Source organism: Ovis canadensis, chromosome 16 (assembly GCF_042477335.2).
Source record: "Ovis canadensis isolate MfBH-ARS-UI-01 breed Bighorn chromosome 16, ARS-UI_OviCan_v2, whole genome shotgun sequence".
In the NCBI taxonomy this organism is placed as follows: Eukaryota; Metazoa; Chordata; class Mammalia; order Artiodactyla; family Bovidae; genus Ovis; species Ovis canadensis.
The window spans coordinates 49,594,027-49,613,540 of NC_091260.1; positions in this window are offsets into that span (position 1 = coordinate 49,594,027).

A 19,514-nucleotide genomic window follows, 5' to 3' on the forward strand; every position below is an offset into this window, starting at 1 on the left:
CAGCTGCTGATGGCTCCACCCCCTATGCGTGACTCAGCAGCATCACCTTGCTTCCATGGCTGCCTGGCCTTCCTTCACAGACATTTGCCACCACAATCTCCTCCCTCACATCCCCTCAATCTGTCCTTCCACAGTCAACAGCAGCCCTCGCCCTGGGATTTCTCCACAATCCCTAAACTCCAGTTTCCAACTGCTGCCCCTTCCAGGGGATCTATGTCCCTGTACGGGGTATGCATGGCTGTGGCAAGGACTGTCTGATTCTCATTCCATTAAGGCTGCCACAGCTGTTTCACTCTCAGCCTTAAATGTTTCTCCTCTGACTCAGACAATTGCCCTGATGTGGGGATCGTATCCTTACTTCAGTCCCGCCACCCTCTGAGGGCAGGTCCAGTCCTACTAACACTCCTGTTTTTCCCCTAGTTCCTTCATCCTACCGAGTTTTGCGTGGGTCTATATATCCTTTTCTGCAGGTCAGGTACTCCTGTCTGCTCTCAGCTGGTGTTCTGCATGCACTTCTGTGTCTGAAGGTGTATTCCTGATGTATCCCTAGAGGGAGATGTACTCCACGTCCACCTACTCCTCTGCCATCTTGTTCTCCATAACTTTGATTTTTATTTCTGAATAGAATACAGCTTTTTCCATTTTAATGTTGATGGACACTTGGATTGTTTCCAATTTGGGGCCCTTATAAATAAAATTGATGGAAACATTCTTGAATAAATCTTTTGTAGGATAGTGACATTCCTTTCTTTTGGCAATACAGTTAAGAATGGAAATACTTGGTCATAGTATAGGTGTATGCTTAGCTTTATTCAAGAGTGAGAAACTGTTTTACAAAGAGGTTGAATTGTTTTATACTCCTACAAGACCTGTATGAGAATTCCAACTGTTCTACATCCACAACAGCCATTTTTTAACTTTTAATTGTTTTGATATCTCATCATGGTCTTTATTTACATTGCCCTGAGAAATAATGGAGAACCCCACAGACAGAGGAACCTGGTGGCCACAGTCCATGGGGTCACAAAGAGTCAGACATGACTGAATCAACTAAGCATGCATGCCTGAGGATTAGTGAGTCTCAATACCTTTTCAAATACTATTGGTCATTCATATATCTCTTTTTGTGAAGTGCCTATTCAAGTCACCTGCTTATTTTTTATTTAAATGATTTGTCCTTTTAATGTTTAATTCATAGGAGTTCTTTTACATTCAGGGGACAAGTTCTTTATCAGATATATGTTTATGAATATGTTCTCCTAGATTGTGGCTTGGCTTTTGTCTTTCTTAACAATGTCTCTTATGAACAAAAACTTTTAATGTTGATGAAGTCTAATTTATCATTTTTTCTTTTATAATTAGTATTTTATATATCTTAAGAAATCTTTATCTCAAGATTGTAAAAATATTCCTCTATATTTCCTTTAAGAAAACAATAGTTTAAGGTCCATATAATTCAAACCTATGGTTTTTCTAGCAGTCATGTACAGATGTGAGAGTTGGACCACAAAGAAGGCTGAGCACCAAAGAATTGATGCCTTTGAATTGTGGTGCTGAATAAGACACTTGAGAGTCCTTTGGACTGCAAGGAGATCAAACCAGTCAGCCCTAAAGGAAATCAACCCTGATCATACAGGGACTGATGCTGAAGCTGAAGCTCCAATACTTTGGCCTCTTGATGCAAAGAGCTGACTCATTAGAAAAGACCCTGAAGTTAGGAGAGATAGAACACAAAAGAAGAAGGGGGCAGCAGAGGATGACATGGTTAGATAGCATCACTGACTCAATGGACGTGAATTTGAGCAAATTCTGGGAGATAGTGAAGGACAGAGGAGCCTGGCATGCTATAGTCCATGGGGTTGCAAAGAGATTGATGTGATTTAGCAATGGAACAACACAACAACTTAAGAGTCAAGTTCCTTCCCCCTCTACCCCACAAAGGTATGTTTCAGCTTCATCATTTATTGAAGAAACTCTTTTCCTTATTGAATTGACTTAACACTATATACGTATAGGTCTATTCCAGATTCTCTATTTTTTTTTTCTTATCAGATTACAGCAGGTTTAATAGTGGCCCCCAAAGGAACTGTAACCCCAAGTTGTAACCCCAGAACATGCAAAAGTGACCTTATTTGGATAAATGATCTTTGTACATGTAATTGTGGATTTTGAGATGAGATCAACCTGGATTTAGGATAGGCCCTTGTCTGTTTACTTGCGTTCAGCTGCTCAATTGTGTGCGTCTCTTTGTGACCCCATGGACTGTAGCCCACTAGCCTCCTCTGTCCATATAATTAAGCAAGAATACTGGAGTGGGTTCCCATTTCCTACTCCACATATTCTCTTTTCTGTTCCATTGCTTTATGACTTCATTTATCTACGCTTACGTCAACTGCACTGTCTTCATTATTAAAGCTTTTGGTAAGTCTTAAAATCTAACAGTGTGAGTCCTTCACTATTGTCCCTTTTCAAGGTAAGATAGCTAGTTTAAGTCTTTGCATTTCTATATAAATTTTAGAATAAGATTGTCAGTTTCTCCAAAACACCTGCTGGAATTTTTCTTGGAATTGCATTTAATCAATAGATCAATGTGGTGAGAATTAACCAATCTTCCCTTGTAGCTCAGTCGGTAAAGAATCTCCCTACAATGCAGGAGACCCAGGTTCGATCCCTGGGTCAGGAAGATATACTGGAGAAGGAAATGGCAACCCATTCCAGTATTCTTGCCTGGAGAATCCCATGGACAGAGGAGCCTGGCAGGCTACAGTCCATGGGGTTTCAAGAGTCAGGCACGACTTAGCAACTAAACCACCACCACACTCAACCAATCTTAACAATACTGAGTTTCCCAATTCATAAGCATCATATGTCTTTTCACTTCAGCTTTTAAAAATTCCTATTATCAATGTTTTTATACTTTTCAATATATAGGTCTTTGCACATATTTTACTAAATATATTCAGAGGAATGTGTAAATGGCTTTTTTTTTTAAAATTTTCCAGTTATTTGCTGCAAATAAGCAGAGACACAAATAATTTTGACTTTTTATCTCTTGGATCTGACAAGGTGGATTTTTAATTATAGTGGGTTTTTCCTCCCTCCTTCCTGTTTTTCTTTTTTTGAATTTTCCACTGAATTTTCTATATACACCAGTGTGTTATCTGTAAATGAAAATAGTTGACAGTTTTACATCTTCTTTCCTGTGTTTATGCCTTTTACTTCGTATTCTTGCCTTATCATATTCACTATCTCCAGTACAATGTTGAATTGAAGGGATAAGAAGGAACATTTTTGCCTTAAAGGGAAAACAACAGTTCTCCACTAGATTGTATGTTTGCCCTAGGTTTTTTGTAAATGCTTTCATCAGATTGGAAAGGTTCTCTTTATTTCATCCTAAGGTGAGACTTTTTTTTCATGAACATGTGGTGAGTTTTATCAAGTGTTTTTCTGCATCTATTAACATGATCGCATAATTTTTCCCATTTATTCTTTGATGTGGTGAATTACATTGATTGATTTTTTGATTCTATACCAAACTTTCATGACCTTACTTGGTCGTTATGTTTTATCTTCTTTATATATTGTTATTTGCTTATATTTGCTTAGAATTATTCCACTGATGTTCATGAGGTTCATGGGATCAATACTTCTCTTTTTTGTACTCCTTTGTCCAGTTTTGGTATGAAGGCTTTTCTGGACTCATAAAATTGAATTGGAAAATGTTCTCTCTTCTTATTCTGTGAAAGGGTTTTAATATTTGTATTATTTCTTACTTAAATGTTTGGTATTATTCACAAACCAAGTGTGCACTTGGGTCTGGGATTTCCTTTTGGGTAAACTTTTAATTATTTGAATTCTTTAACAAATATGGGAGTATTCACATTTTCTTGGAGAAGACAATGGCAACCTATTCCAGTACTCTTGCCTGGAAAATCCCATGGATGGAGGTGCCTGGTAGGCTGCAGTCCATGTGGTCACTAACAGTTGGACACGATTGAGCGACTTCACTTTCACTTTTCACTTTCATGCATTGGAGAAGGAAATGGCAACCCACTCCAGTGCTCTTGCCTGGAGAATCCCAGGGATGGGGGAGCCTGGTGGGCTTCCATCTCTGGGATCACACAGAGTTGGATGTGACTGAAGCGACTTAGCAGCAGCAGCAGCAGCATATTTTCTACTTTTTATGAAATTATAGTTGATTGATTAATACAGTGTGGTGCCAATCTCTGCAGTATACTAAACTGACTCAGTTATAGACACATATATATTCTTCTTTTCCATTCTTTTCCATTATGTTTTATCATAGGATATTGACTATAGTTCTCTGTGCCATACATTAGGACCTTGTTGTTTATCTACTCTGAATGTAATAGTTTGCCTCTACCAACTCCAAAGTGAAAGTGAAGTCACTCTTTGCGGCCCCATGGACTATAGCCCACCAGACTCCTCCATCCATGAAATTTTCCAGGCAAGAGTACTGGAGTGGGTTGCCAACTCCAAACTCTCAGTCTATTCCTTGTCCTAATCCCCTTGGAACCATAAGTCTGTTCTCTATATCTATGAGTCTGTTTGTTTTGTAGATAGGTTCATTTCTGCCATATTTTAGATTCCACATATCAGTGATATCACATGACAGTTGTCTTTCCATTTCTGACTAATTTCACTTAGTGTAATAATCTCTATGAATAGTTGCGTTCATGTGACTGCAAATGGCCTTATTTTTTCTTTTTATGACCGAGTAGTAGTGCATCGTTTATACACACCACATCTTCTTTCATCTGTCAATGGATATTTAGGTTGCTTCCATGTTTTGGCTATTTTGAAAACTGCTGCCCTAAACATAAGGTTGTATGTATTTTTTCGAATTATAGTTTTATCTGGATATATATTCCTAGGAGTGGGATTGCTGGATCATACAGTAATTCTATTTTTAGTTTTCTGAGAAATCTCTATACTGTTTTCCATAATGGCTGTATCAACTTACATTCCCAGCAACAGCGTAGAAGGGTTCCCTTTCCCCCACACCATCTCCAGCATTTGTTTTTTGTAGACTTTTTAATGTTGGCCACTCTGACTGGTGTGAGGTGGTACCTCATTATAGTTTTGATATGCATTTCTCTAATAACTAGGCAACTTTTCATGTGCCTATTGGCTATCTGGATGTTTTCTTGGAAAAATGTCAATTACGGTCTTCTGCCCATTCACATTTTCTATATTTACTTTTAATAATTTCAGTAAGTTGATTTTTGTAAGCAAATTGCCCATTGTTCTAAGTTGTCAAATGTATCATAATAAAATTACTAATAATATCCCCTTTATCACTCCCTTAATGTCTATAGGGTCTATACAGATATCATCAAATTTGTATTTCTCCCTTTTGTGAGGGGTCAGTCATCCTGTGGGATTATTCATTTTATTAATACTTTAAAGAACAAACTCTCCTTTTTATTGGTTTTCTTTATTTTGCCTATTTTTTCATATATTTTATTCCACTGAATTTTGCTCTATTATTATTTTCTTCCTTCTACTTTTTTGTCTTGCAAAAACAATAATTTGATTTCTTTTTAGGAAGAAAGAAAGAAGGAGATATATTCAATAATGTCAAATCTTTAGAGCAGTTAACATAAAGAATGAGAAAGTCATTAAAATTGGCAAATAGGAGACCATCAGTGACTTGTTTCATTGTATAAAGGAAAGACTTAGAATCAGACACATTTGAGCTCTGGTAATGGAACCTGTTTTTCTTTTTGACCATCCATTGTATGAATACAACTTCCTTTATTTAAGAATCCTCCTGTCCCACAACACACACACACATACACACACACACATAAACTATGGTTCTTGAAGGGATACAAAACCTATCTTCCATGACAAACATGGAAAATTCCAGAAATGTACTTTCCCAAGAAAACTTGTAGCTAGGATACAGGCCCATGATCTAAGTTTTGCCAGTCAGGAAAACATAGCTCATATCAGAGGACCGTAAGAAATTGTCCCTAGTGTAGCAGTAGTTGAAGAAATATTAAGTTCCTAGGAAAGCAACAAGACTGGTGCTGATGCAGGCATCCAATATCCATTTGGCAGTGTTGGCAGTGTAAAGAGTGAAAGCTACAATGTGCAAAGCCGCCAGAAGTGTCCTCATTCATGCACCTCTGTATGAATGAGATCACCGCTAACTATATAGCCCTCAATCTAGGTCTTTAGACTTGCCTGGGGTTCTGTGAGTCTACCTGACAGCATAATTCATTCATTCTCTGCTGAAATCAGGCGGCCTTAGTTTCTGTTCCTTGCAACTAGGATTCCTGTCTCTTTTAGACTGAATCCAAGCACCATGCTTACTAGCTGAGTGACTGTCACCAGATGGGTGATCTTTGTGCAATGTTCTGAACATCTTCTTCCTCAACTATTAAAGGAAAGAAATGGTACCTACCTCAGTGTGGTTATGATTATTACACAACATCTACAGAGCACCTGTGGTGTCACTGGTGCTAAATAAAGTTAAGTCCATGAAAATAAAAATTTATTACCCCCTAAAATGTTGATTTGATCTCTTTTAAAATCATTATCATATGTCATGGATCAAAATGGTGAATAAGAAATTTGAGGGTAGAGATAAACAAGATAGCCTTTACCATCCAAATTTCAAGAATAAGAAAAGGCAAGCATAAGGTACTAACTCAAGGAGGGAGCAGGGTTGAGATAAGATATTTTATCTTTTTTAGGAATTGGAAGACCTGAGCTTATTTATAAGATAACAAGAAGAAACTAATAAAGAGTAATTTAGACAGAAAAGATGGTTGACAAAAAAACAGAAGTTCTTTAAAGGTATCAAGGGTCTAGATTAAAATCATATTTTGTTGCAAAAATATACAGAATTTTATATACTAGATATTATAAGACACAAAGAATAAGAAGTATTATCCAGGTGGGGGAAGTTCCTGTTTAAGTTAAATCTATACATACTCTGTATCTTGTCATCATAAAATTGAATTGTTTATTGAAAAAGGCAAGAAGCTCTCCTGTGATTTTCTGCTTTTAACCACCAAAGTTTTATAGTTATCTCCCATGGAATGTAAACCTTGACTACAAAGCTATGATAACTGCAAATCTTCCTTTACATAGTGGGCATAAAAATTATTTTTGGACACTTTATGTTTACAATAAAAGTAATTTTTGCTAGAATATGTTTGTTATAGTAAAATGGAACTTACTTTTCCAAATTATTATGTACACACCAGTTCTGTGTCAATGGTCAGCAATTTTGTGAACCCACAACTGTATTCTCACACTATGATCTACATGACGGATCCTTTTGTCCTACTTTTCTCCTCAAAAAACTTGTGTTTAAAATCAAATTTGTGGTTCTAACAGATTTGCTCTTTTTTTAATTTTATTTTTTATGTATTTATTTTATTTATTTATCGTAGAGTTGATTACAATATTGTGTTAGTTTCAGGTGTACAGCAAAGTGATTCATATGTGCATGCGTGTATTTGTGTGTGTGTGTATGTGTGTGAAAGCAAAAGTGTTAGTTGCTCAGTTGTGACACAATGGACTGTAGCCTCCTTCTCTGTCCATGGAATTCTTCAGGCAAGAATACTGGACTGGGTAACCATTCCCAACCCAGGGATCAAATCCAGGTCTCCTGCATTGCAGGCAGATTCTTTACAATCTGAGCCACCTGGGAAGCCCATATGTATATGTATATGGGCTTTCCAGGTGGTGTTAGTGGTAAAGAACCTGCCTGCCAATACAGGAGACGTAAGAGACATAGGTTTGATCCCTGGGTCAGGAAGATCCCCTGGAGCAGGGCATGGCAACCCATTCTAGTAAATGGACAGAGGAGCCTGCCAAACTATAGTCCATAGGGTGCCAAAGAGTTGGACATGACTGAAGCAACTTAGCCTGCATGCATACATATATATTCAGGTAGATATATAAATACTTTTTTCAGATTCTTTTCCATTATAGGTTATTGCAAAATATTGAATATAGTTCCTTGTGGTAACAGATTTACTGCTAAACATCATACAAAGTTCTTTGCCTATTTTCTTCCCCTTCATCCCTTCAAGAGAGCAGTTTTGGTAGAGCAGTGGGGATCACAGCCAGACTGAAATGCATTAGGGAGAAAACAGCAGTGAGGAAATGGAGGCAGGCAATTAGCCTCCACTTAAAAATGTTGGGGGTAAATTACAGGGCACAAAGATAAGATGCAAACTCAAGAGAGTGGAGAGTTAAGATAAAAAATGATGTTTAGACGGGATGGCCTGCACTTGTGTGTGTAAGACAAGGAGCAGGAGCTTGTGCAGAGGGAGGAATTGAAAACTCAAGAGAGAGGAAATAAGAGTAATAAAACAAAATCCTGGAAAAAGTAGGGAAAAGTGGGGGATCAAGGATCTTTAGGATGGGACTGGTGTTTGGAAGATGTTTTCTTCCTCTGGGGAAAAAAAAGAAAAGGAGCAAATGGTGGAAATTTTAGGATGAACATGAAAGTGCATGGTCAGATACTTGTAAAATTTCATGAGGAGCCAAGGGCTGAGCAGTGAGTTTGAGAGCCAGAGGAAAAAGGAGAGTGCTTAGAGATTGCTCAGAGGAGAATGCCATGGAGAGATCTCGAGTTGAATAAAATGATTATTGAGTAGCAGTGCAGCTACAAATGAAACACCAGTGGATTCAGTTAGCAAAGTTCCTTGCTTTTCTCTAGTTACTTGTGGGTGTAGACACTCTTTAATAGCACTGGAAATGTTAGGGACAATGGTTTTCCCATGAAGCTACAGAGCTTTCGGAAAGAACTGAGAATAAAACAGGACCACACAGAATCAAAATGATGGAGCTGAGAGGGACACCTGAGAGACGCGGAGCCCACCTGTCTACTTCCAAGCAGAAAGATGGCTGGACGACCCACTGGCCATACCTGACAACAAGACAGTGTCCCCTAAGACCTTGAAAACGAAAGAAATGGAATCATCCCTAACATTTAATATTTTGAAATCAATATACAATAGATTGGAACAGAAATATGCATTGTCACCTTCATAAAGGGACTCTCAGACCTTCTAGAGCAGATGGTGTGATCTGACTAACTATATTAACATATCTAAAGAAAGTGTCAACCAGCCTTAGAAACAGAGAAAAGAGCACTGTCCAAAGGGAAAGAGTACCTTGGGCAGTGGACTTGGAGTTTTCTGGTCCCATCGGCAAGATCATCCCTAAAACAGAGCGAAAGGAGTGACATGTGGTCTTTACCTCATGCCACTCAATGGTTCAGTCATCTGATTTGGTGCTAACCTAGAGCTATTCTCATCATAATTTGTCTTCCTCCAATCTTTCCATAGGGAGACAGTGCTCCAGTCCTTCACATTCAAGTCAAAACTATGACAATTATTTCTTACTGTAAATGTATTAACCCGTGACCAATTTTACTTATCAGTCATATGAACTTAGCTAACATAAGCCCACCTCCAAAATCCTAGGTGAGCTGATGATGGGTTTCTGAATCTGCAGGGCTGAGGTTAGCTGGAATTCACAAAAGGAAGGCCTTACCCTTCAAGGGTTCAGGGGAGATAACAGGCTGGCCTTCCCCTGGTGAGAACCCACATCTACCTAGTGTTTTCCATCTTGAAACAAAAACCGGTATACAGCAGATTGGACAAGGTCCTGTGTGTTTCACCCTTACTTGCCATATGGATGTCCTTTGCTGCCCCTCCAGATGGCCCTGGATGGTAGAGTCCCTTACTTCAAAGGGAAATTGCCCTGAGGCTGGCAAGCAATTATAATGTTAAAACTGAGTCAATATCATCTATGGACAGGGAGGTCTGGCATGCTGCAGTCCTTGGGGTCGCAAAGAGTTGGACACAACTGAGTGACTGAGCTGACTGACCGACAGCCTTTGAGGAGCCAGTAGTCAGCATTTTTTTCTTCTTTTTTTTGGTCTTTTTTGGTAAAACTCCAGGCTGATGGCTCTAGATTGCATATTTCTTTCTCTGTAAAAGCTTTGTTAACAGTTTGCAGGAAACAGAAAAGAGGAGCCTTCAAAATGCCCACACAAGCTGTGCTCCTGAAAGGTCTTCCAGGCACAAGGTGCAGTTTTCTCTCCAGGATCTGGGAGGTCTTACCTACTTAAACAACTGTTTGCAAGGCAGGTGGAATGCCTCGAGGAGGGGATTCAGTTTTTCATCTTGATGCTGATATCTTTGTGCATGACAGCTCCCCCATCCCGCCCCGTGTCCTTTGCCCTGCTGAAAGATAAACACAGGGCGCTTAGCATTTTCCCAAAGTGCACATTCATCGGGGCTGGCTCCTATTTTCCCCACCTCTGACTTTCATGCTGGACTTTTTACATGTGTTGTGGGGTCAGGTGTGGGATACAGGGGAGGGAGGGACTGTATTTTGTTAAGATCAAAACTGTGATTGATCTACCTGGGATTTCTTCTAGCTATGTAACAGGAAAAGGGATAAACGAGTCCACTAATGCAAACACTTGGGTTGTGGGTGGCCAAAGGCAGAGCTGGCTGGGGTGACCCAGGCAAGGAGTGGGGATTAGACAAGAGAGTGAGAGGCAGATCAGGAGCTATGATACAAGGAAAAGTGGAAGCGGAAAGACGTATTACTCCCAAGAAGGAATCTATAAAAATTAGACTCTAGGGCAACAAGAAAGGAGCCTGGACCAAAGGACATGACTACCCAGAGGGGATATGGAATAGACAGAAATGCCAGGGCAGAAATGTCTCTGAGCTTAGGTTTGAAGAGATTGTATAAAGCCTGATGGGCTACAGTTCATGGGGTTGCAAAAGACTCGGACGCAACTGAGCAACTAAACAGCAATAAATAACCAATAATCATAAGATCCAGATATAGTCTGATAGAGGCTGTTCTGTGCAGAGAAAGCCTGTTCATCTTTTTTTTTTTTTTTTTTGTGGCTGTACCTCATGACATGCAGAAATTTCCTGACCAGGGATCAAACCTGCACCACCTGCAGTGGAAGCAAAGAATCTTAACCACTGGACCACTAGGGAAGTCCTAAGAAAGCCTGTTTTTCTTAATTAGGTCTATAAGATCAAATATATTAATAGCAAAGTAATTTTGTGATCAGACAAACATGAAATATGGCAATTTAATGAATCAAGACAATACGAAGAAGTTTTTAAATGTTAAATTTGGAACAGTTTTGGTTGTCATTGGAAATTGCCCCAGGGGCCAGAGGGGTGTAGGGATACTGGGTGGGGTTTGTGGTACAGGGTGGGGATTGTGGTTCCTTTCTCCATCCTGCTGCTTCTGAGTCTTTAGAAAAAAAAATTGAGATCCTTCTGACTCCACCAAGAAAGCTTATGCTTCAGACCCAGGGGAGCTATTAGCCAAAGGACTGGGGATCCTTGCAGGGGCCTACCCCAGTGTTTACCAACAGCAAGCCTCGTCGATGACCACAATCAATAGTCCAGAACTTTAATAGCCTTAACAGCACTCAATTTTCCACAAGTGCAGCCTAACAGTTACAATCTAGACTGCCTAGAATTGGACTTTGGTTTCCCGCACTGAGTTATTGCATTGGCCAAGAAGTTTCTTTGGCTTTTAAGTATTAATAAAAACAAAAGACACCTTTTTCATTTTCACCAAGAACTTTATTGAACAACATATTCACTTTTTTGTTCCACTACCTTCTGCAATTTTTTAGCAACTTCATAATTCCATCTTCTCAAAACTTTATATCTTTTCAAGCCAACAACTGTTTCAGGTGACTTTTACTGTCTTCAAGGGATGGAATTTTTTTTCTATTAGGAGAATTTTGTGAAAACCAAAATAAATGGAAATCCAGAGGTGTAATGTCTGGTGATTATGGTGGATGAAACATGACTTCCCGGTCAAGCTGTAACAGTTTTTGCCTGGTCATCAAAGAAACATGCAGTCTTGTGTTATCCTGAGGAGATATTATGCACTTTCTGTTGACTAATTCTGGATGCTTTCTATCAAGTGCTGCTTTCAGTTGGTCTAATTGGGAGCAGCACTTGTTGAAATTATTGTTTGGTTTTCCGGAAGAAGCTCATTATAGAGGACTCTTTTCCAGTCCCACAATGTATATAATATCACCTTCTTTGGATGATGAATCACAGCCTTTGGTGGTTCATTTCACTTATCCCATGATCTCTCTCATTCCACATTATTATAGAGTATCCACTTTTCATCACTCGTCAAAATTTGTTTTAAAAACAGAATGTTTACATATCAGTCGAGAGTCTCATGCAGAAATATGGTCAAGAAGGATTTTTTCACTTAACTTCTGTGAAACCCAAACATCAAAGCAATTAACATAACCAAGTTGGTGCAAATGGTGTTCAGTGCTTGACTGGGATATTCTGAATATGTCGGCTATCTTCCACATAGTATACCATTAATTATTCTCAATTAATGTCTTGATTTGATCCATATCAACTTCAACTGATTTACCCCACCATGGAGCATCATCCAGAGTGAAATTTCCAGCATGAAACTTTGCAAATCAATTTTGACACATCCGATCAGTCATAGCACCTTCTGTATACACCACATAAATCTTTTTTGTGTGTGTTTCAGTTGCGTTTTTACCTTTCTTGAAATAATAAAGCATAATAAGCTGAAAATGTTGGGGTTTTTCTTTCCAACTTTAAATATTAAAATGGCTACACAAAAATTCACCTGTTTTTGAGAAGTATTTATTTGGCTGTATCAGGTCTTAGTTGTGGCAACGTGGAATCTTCCTTGTGGCATGCAGAATCTTTCCTGGTAGTGCACGGGCTTCTCTAGCTGCGGAGTGTGGACTTCTTTCTAGCTGTGGCATGGGGGCTCAGTAATTGAGATGTTAGGGCTTAGTTGGCCCACAGCATGTGGGATCTACCCCAACCAGGGATCCTGACCAGGGATCAAGCTCTCATTCTCTGCATTACAAGGCAGATTCTTAACCACTGGGCCACCGACAATGTCTCAAAAAACTCACCTATTTTGATAAGCTTATTTAAAATTCATGCTGATATGACAGCTGTCACATTACAACCTAACAAAACAGTTTGGAATGAAGTTAAAGATAACTGCTAAGTGCTACTAGAGCCATTTTATGGAATTTTGGCCAACCTCATACTACATAGAGCCAGTCTTGTAGAAAGAGGGGCTCTACACCTGCATCACGGAGACATAGTGGTAAAGAATTCAGCTGCCAATGCAGGAGACATAGTTTGATCCCTGGATTGGAAAGACCCCACTGGAACAGGAAATGACAACCCACTCCAGTATTCTTGCCTGGAAAATACCATGGACAGAAGAGCAGGCTACCAGTCCATGGGGTTGCAAAGAGTCAGACAAAACTGAGCAACTGAGCATGTACACAGCATCAGAGTCCTAGGCACATCTGCGCAAGAACTGCCAGCCCCCACCTGATTCTTTCTGCAGAACCTCTCCTGGTCAGTGAGACATCTTTCCCTCACCAACTCCACCCCTAATTCATTGTCCCTCGCCTGCTGGTCATCTCTGCTGCTGCTGCTGCTACTGCTAAGTCACTTCAGTCATGTCTGACTCTGTGCAACCTCATAGACAGCAGCCCACCAGGCTCCCCTGTCCCTGGGATTCTCCAGGCAAGAACACTGGAGTGGGTTGCCATTTCCTTCTCCAATGCATGAAAGTGAAAAGTGAAAGTGAAGTCACTCAGTCATGTCTGACTCTTAGCGACCCCATGGACTGCAGCCTACCAGGCTTCTCCATCCATGGGATCCTCCAGGCAAGAGTACTGGAGTGGGGTGCCATTGCCTTCTCTGGCTGGTCACCTCTAGGACTCCCCCAGTATGCTATTCTTTCTGTACCAGGATTTATGTTGAATCCCATTGTGTACCACTCTGCCAGCTAGTTCTCCACTAGAAAAAAACTGAACGACACAGCTTCACGGAGGGTTAAAGGTTGACAGCACCTCTCGAGGTAATAGAAATAGATAATGTTTAAGTGCTATGCCAAGGGATTTCACTTCATCTTCACAACTGTAATGAAGGAGTAATATCATCCCCATGTTTTCAGGAGGGAATTAAAGCTAGGTAGGGATTAAGTAACTCTGCTAGGGTCCTTTAACAAGTGGCCAAGCAGGAGATGCCAGAGACTCGGGTTTGATCCCTGGGTCAGGAAGATCCCCTGGAGGAGGAAATGGCAACCCACTCCAGTATTCTGGTCTGGGAAATCTCATGGACAGAGGAGCCTGGGGGACTGCAGTCAATGGGGTTGGAAAGAGTTGGACATGACTGAGCATGCAGGCACTGAATGCGCCTGAAACAGGTTTTAAACCCAAGCATTTTTCCCTATAGACTTTTTGCTCTTAACCATCATGCAAGACTGCTTTAGCCACAGAGCCTTCAGATACTGCCCTCTTGGTAAATCTTGAAATAGACAAAACTTCTGGAAAAGAGAAAAGTTTTGCTCAATGCTCCTTACATGATGCCACATAAGTCACTGCTTTTCAAAACAGTTTGGTTCAAACAGCATTCCCTGGCCAATTTAATGGGTTGTGAGTAATAGTTCAAAAAATTAAAATGAAATAAAAAAAGAATGTAATAGAAGAGAAAATATAGAGGGCATGGTACATACAAAAGTAAATGTTGTTCTAGTGAACTTTTGCCTCAGTTTTCTATATGTGCATACATTTGTGTACTGTATGGTTAATACAGATGCACACATATTTGTACATGAGTACCAACATTTGTGGGCTTGCCCAGTGGCTCAGCAATAAAGAATCACCTTGCAATACAGGAGGCATTAGAGACTTGGATTCAATCCCTGGGCCAGGAAGATCTCCTGGAGGAGGCCACAGCAACCCACTCTAATATTCTTGCCTGGAGAATCCCATGGACAGAGGAGCCTGGTGGCCTACAGTCCATGGGGTTGCAAAGAGTTGGACACAACTGAAGCAACTGAGCATGCACACATGCATCGACAACTGTAAAACTGCACAATGTACTCTTTCTTTTTAATTGAAGTATAGTTGACCCAATGTTATGTTAGTTTCAGGTGTATAATAAAGTCATTCATATACATATATATGGATTATATATATATATAGTTGTGTGTATATATATGTATATATAGTTGTTTAGTCACTAAGTTGTATCAGACTCTTTTGTGACCCCATGTGTGTATATATATATATATCCTTTTTCAGATTCTTATCCATTATAGGTTATTATAGGATATTCATGGGAAAAGCAAGAGAGTTCCAGAAAAACATCTATTTCTGCTTTATTGACTATGCCAAAGCCTTTGACTGTGTGGATCACAATAAACTGTGGAAAATTCTGAAAGAGATGGGAATACCAGACCACCTGACCTGCCTCTTGAGAAACCTATATGCAGGTCAGGAAGCAATAGTTAGAACTGGACATGGAACAATAGACTGGTTCCAAATAGGAAAAGGAGTACGTCAAGGCTGTATATTGTCACCCTGCTTATTTAACTTATATGCAGAGTATATCATGAGAAACGCTGGGCTGGAAGAAGCACAAGCTGGAATCAAGATTGGTGGGAGAAATATCAATAACCTCAGATATGCAGATGACACCACCCTTATGGCAGAAAGTGAAGAGGAACTAAAAAGCCTCTTGATGAAAGTGAAAGAGGAGAGTGAAAAAGTTGGCTTAAAGCTCAACGTTCAGAAAACGAAGATCATGGTATCTGGTCCCATCACTTCATGGGAAATAGATGGGGAAACAGTAGAAACAGTGTCAGACTTTATTCTTTTGGGCTCCAAAATCACTGCAGATGGTGATTGCAGCCATGAAATTAAAAGACGCTTGCTCCTTGGAAGGAAAGTTATGACCAACCTCAGTCAGTCATTCAGTTCAGTCACTCAGTCGTGTCTGACTCTTTGCGACCTCATGAATTGCAGCACATCAGGCCTCCCTGTCCATCACCAACTCCCGGAGTTCACTCAAATTCACGTCCAACCTAGATAGCATATTCAAAAGCAGAGACATTACTTTGCCAACAAAGGTCTGTCTAGTCAAGGCTATAGTTTTTCCGGTGGTCGTGTATGGATATGAGAGTTGGACTATGAAGAAAGCTGAGTGTCGCAGAAATGAGGCTTTTGAACTGTGGTGTCGGAGAAGACTCGAGAGTCCCTTGGACTGCAAGGAGATCCAACCAGTCCATTATAAAGGAGATCAGTCCTGGGTGTTCATTGGAAGGACTGATACTAAAGCTGAAACTCTAATACTTTGGCCACCTCATGCGAAGAGTTGACTTATTGGAAAAGACTCTGACACTGGGAGGGATTGGGGGCAGGAGGAGAAGGGGACAACAGAGGATGAGATGGCTGGATGGCATTACCAACTCGATGGACGTGCATTTGAGTGAACTCTGGGAGTTGGTGATGGACAGGGAGGCCTGGTGTGCTGCGATTCATGGGGTCGCAGAGTCAGACACGACTGAGTGACTGAACTGAACTGATAGAATATTGAATAGAGTTCCTTGTGCTATACAATACATCTTTGTAGTTCATTTGTTTTACATATAGTAGTGTGTATCTGTTAATCCCAAACTCTTAACTTATTCCTCTTATCCACCCCACCCCCCACCCCACCTCCAGACAATGTACTCTTAACTGTGGGTCAAGGTCAAATGAGTTTGTTTCACACTTGGGTGCTAGATTAATCTGCTTCCTCCTTTATCTGGCCCTGGAGGAGCAGGGAACTTTGTAGACAGCTACACTGGCCTGAACTCAACTCAGCACTCTGTTTAGGCCTCCTGCCTGACTATTAGAGAAGCAGAGGCCCCATGGGCAAAGCTGTGCTCTCAGCAAATGTTCTCCCCCACTTTTCCCCAGCTGCTCCATTCAGCACATCCTGAAGGCAGGGTAGCAACTTGGGCCAGGCTAACCAGGAGTCTGTGAGGATCCAAAGGGAGTATGTAATTTAAATATTAGTGACATTCACATGATAGTAGAACATGAGCCCCTTTTCAGTGGATGGAAACAACAGAGGTAGATCTTAGTTAGCAAGAAGAACTGGTTAAATTATAGCCCCAAACAACATTGTCTCTAAGACCGATCTATGAATAGTGCTATAAATTGAAAAGTGAATTTAACAAAATGTGAGGATGAAATTCTTGCTCTTTGTCCTAAACATCAGAATTTCCAGTTGGTTATGACTCTGTCAATAAGATACTTGAGACCAGGGTTGCGATGATCAACCATTGGCCGATAAACATGAGGGCTAACATCAGTTAGTATTAATATATGGTAGCTTACCAAATGAAGATAGTCTTATAAGTTCCTTGGTATAGATTGATACTTATATAATCTTCAGAAAAACCCTGTTAGATTTTATTATTATCTCCATTTTGCACTTGGGGAAATTGAAGCTGAGAGGTTAAATTTTGTCCACAGCCTTCTCTGGTGGTTCACATGGGAAAGAATCTGTCTGCAGTGCAGGAGACCTGGGCTTGATACTTGGGTCAGGAAGATTCCCCTGGAGAAGGGAATGGCAACTCACCCCAGTATTCTTGCCTGGATAATTCCATGGACAGAGGAGCCTGGTGGGCTACAGTCCATGGGGTCACAAAGAGTCGACATGACTGAGTGACTAACACTTTCATTTTTCATTACATTCATTTATTAAGAACTCTATTGATTGCTATGGTATACTGACTGCAGAAATAGCCCCAATTTTTTCAAAAAAACTCTATTTGCATCCCTTGAAATGTGACTGCCACTTCAATTATAGGGTGTTGAAGCCTATTTCTCTGTCTGTTGAATTGGGACTGGCCTTGTGACTTTCTTTGACTAATATGGGGGGAATGACTCCATGTGGTGTCTAGGCCTCTAGAGGACTTGTATGCTTCTGCCTTATCTTTTAAATGCTTTCTTCTACCTTGGGAACAAACCTAGGCTAGCCTGATAGAGACTGAGGGCCACCTGGAACTGAGATGAATCATCCTAGCTGAGGACAGTCTAGCCCAGCCAGCCCCTCCCTAGCCCATCAACCTACTGACTGCAGATCCACAAGCAAACCCAGCTAGGACTGGCCAGCCCTGGCTCAGACCAGCAGAACTGTCCAGACAATCCATAGATTAATGAGAAAAACAATAAAATTGCTGTTTGGGCCACCAAGTGTTAGGGTAATTTGTTATGCAGGATTATTGTAGCAATAGATAACAGATACAGTTGCCTCCCCAGTCATGTCTTCTCTTTGCTTTGAAGGCAAAATCCACTTCCCACTACAGAAGTTTAAAGAGTGTATGTTCACTTTTCAAACTATTTTGCAGTTCTGCAGATTCAGTTCTGGCAGATATACAGGGAAGTCAGTATGGTAGGAGGATACGTGGGGAGGGAAATAATGCTGAGAAACATTTTCCTTTCTGAAAAGAAAGTAACTGGCAGTGAGATAGTGATCTTCTCCTTTCTTCTCTATCTGCTTTGAATACAATCATTAAAAATAGACACTGGCGCAACAGCAGCCATTTTGTGATCATGCGGCAAGAAGCATAGGAACAGCAATCTAACACATTGGAAAGAACGGAAAGCTGAAAAGATCCTAGGTTTCTGGCCACATTACTCAGTCGCAGAAACTGGCTAACCTTTTGACTTCTTTATTATTTAAGTGATTGTGTGTTGGCTAAGTATTGATATATGTGATTGAACTTTGAACAAACACATTGGAATCCAGGTCTTGGTGCTAACATTAATGCAAATAAGAATGAGTGACCTCTCTGGGAAAGGCAGCCTTGCCGAGGGCATGCAGCCTAATGAGCAAACCGGGGGCTGGATCTCAGATCCCTTGACCAAATGGCCTTGTGTAGTGCATAACCTGCTCAGTCATCCTTGGTGACCCTCCTGGAATTCTACAAATTCAGGATGCTTTTAGGATGCTTCTTCCAGAATTGCCTTCAAACCCCAGTGGGCATTCATTTACTGTTTCCAGTGGTAGCAAATCCTTGGCTGTTAAAGCTAAATTTGATTTGGGAAATAGTCAAAATTATTTTGATCCCAGAGGTGGCAATAATGAAAGTGTGCCACTCAGATCTCCTGCTGCTGGGAGCACAATTGACTAATGGCCCCAGTTACCGCGCCTTGGGATGCACTGCACTTATGCCATTTGGTTTCCAGACAACGACAGCATGAAGGAGAATGAAGGCAGGCGGGCCCTTCTCAACAAGACATGGGACTCAAGGGCTCCCCATCAGCCTGGCTGAACATTTCTCAGAACTGTGCTGTGGCCAACATTCTTCTCACCCAGGCCTTCTTTCATTCTTCTCTCCTTTCACACATGTCAGACCTGCAATTCAGTCTCAAAACTCTTCCTGCTTTCCTTGCTTCCACTTTTTCCTTGCACATCTTGCCTCTTCTTAGCATCTGCTCAGCAGATCTAGCCCACAGTACCACGTTTAGTAAAAGGATGAGAGGTAGTCATCAACATGTTTAACAATGGCCAATTTCAAAGTACCAATTTTAGCAACCAGCTCAGGGCTTCCCTGATAGCTCAGTTGGTAAAGAATCCACCTGCAGTGCAGGAGAC